Raw genomic sequence first — 2,005 nt, 5'->3', positions numbered from 1 at the left:
TTATTGGCTTAATGACGTCGTGTGTTCTTCGAGGGTACGTATTATAATGTATAAATTTAAAATACATATCGGTTGAAATACATACAGTTGAAATACCGAAAATTATAAAATATAATGCATCAAAATATACAAAGTTATTTGACATAAGTTCTAAACGCATAAGCTTGAAATGCATAGTGGTCAAAATATATAATGCTTACAACGCATAATGGTTCTTAGTCATATGGCACAAAATGCATAATGTATACTTATAGTTACGTTCAAAATTTATACAGTATGTTTTCTATAATGGTTGAAATACATACTAGACACTGAATTTTCATAAAGAAAAATGCATATATTACAATTCTGGCTTTGGTCATAGTTGAACCTAACACGCTCCTCCTCGCTACGCTCGTCGTCGCACCTAAAGTTTCTATTCAATTAATGATCAGACTTTAGTTTAAAATGCAAGGTCTTGTTAGACAATACCGATTCCGATCAGTCGGTATCTTATAGGTTAGGTTAGGTTAGAGTTTTGTCCAGGCGCGAAGCGCCTTAACTACCCTGAATAGGAGCTCCGCGAAGCGGAGCTCCGTCGACTTGTCTTACAATCCTTAATTTTTCAGAATTAAACATGTAAATACAACGTGAATAGACTGGAGATGATGATGAACCTAGGCATTATATAGTATGTATTTTGACCATTATGAAAAACGTACTATAGGAATTTTAATTGTTATTTCTTTCAACTATTATTTATTCTGATTGTATATATTCTGAACATATACATTGTGAACTTAGTCATTTTAATTGTATGTATTTCGACCAGTATGAAAAACGTGCTTTATGAATTTTGATTAATATTTATTTTAACCATTATATTTTTCAATTTTCGGTATTTCAACTGTATGTATTTCAACCGATATGTATTTTAAATTTATACATTATAATACGTACCCGTTCTTCGATATGAGAGGCATTTGCGTGCGTTGAAATCCTACTAATATCCCTAATTATTAATGCGAATGTTTCTAAATCTGTTTGTTTATTACCTCTTCACGTCTAAACCGATTAACCAATTTAGATGCAATTCAGTATACAGATAGTTTGAGTCCGGGGAGGACATGGGATAGTTTTTATCCCGGAAGTTGCATAGTTCCGCAGCATAGCGATAAACGAATTCTACCGAAGGTAACAGCTACTCGTAGTTAATGCTAATGCGAAATTGTATGCGTATGTGTGCGTTCGTGTATGTGTGTTTGTCACTTCTTCACGCTATCACAGCTGGACGGATTTGAATGAAATTTGATATTATTATGTAGGTGGACGTCTGGGATAACAATATAAGCTAAGTACTTTTTATCTCCATATTTCTATGGGTTTGGATTTAGTGAAACCGCCCGGTATTTCGATTCAAATGCCAGATTTAATTGTTTACATAAGCGAAGCTGCGGGAGAACAGTGGCACTAACATATAATATATTCCTTCTAATTAGCAGCCCGTGGTCAAATATAGGTTAAACAAACAGGTTAAGTAAACAGAGGTAAAACGGAAGAGGCAAGAGATATGAGAATGAGAGGCACAACCTCTTGCCTCTCTTTAGCGGTTCACTGTTGGAACGCATAAAATCATATGTGTGATAATATTGTTACGTTAGGCAGAATTTCTTTTAGCCGAAATAGCAATATACCTAATCTTCATTAGGCATAGTTATACGCATAAAACACACATTCAGAAATTTTAACAGAATAAATACAAAAAGACATCATAATTAATTAGCATTATTACAAAATGCATAAAAAAATATCCTAAAAAATGGTAACGTACAAATGGCACATAGCATCGATATATATGTAGTACCGTAGAAATATATGTCAATGGCACATAGCAATAAAATTCTGTAACAGTCACAGGCGCGTCACAAGACGGTACATTGCAAATAATTATTTTAATTAAAAATTAAACTGACGGTGAGTAATAAATCATGAGCGGACAAAGACAGTGTTGTTATTTGTGTTGTTT

General features: G+C 33.4%; 1 protein-coding gene across 6 annotated transcripts in view; it reads left to right on the top strand.

Moving 5' to 3' along the window:
• LOC141436748 (protein yippee-like) overlaps positions 1–2,005 on the top strand; it is a 186,313-nt gene that overhangs the window by 147,747 nt on the left and 36,561 nt on the right. The gene's annotated exons all lie outside the window — the stretch shown is intronic.

The sequence above is a fragment of the Choristoneura fumiferana genome, chromosome 17, assembly GCF_025370935.1.
Source record: "Choristoneura fumiferana chromosome 17, NRCan_CFum_1, whole genome shotgun sequence".
In the NCBI taxonomy this organism is placed as follows: Eukaryota; Metazoa; Arthropoda; class Insecta; order Lepidoptera; family Tortricidae; genus Choristoneura; species Choristoneura fumiferana.
Note: the sequence above shows the minus strand (reverse complement) of the source record. Positions and strands in the feature narration are given on the sequence as shown.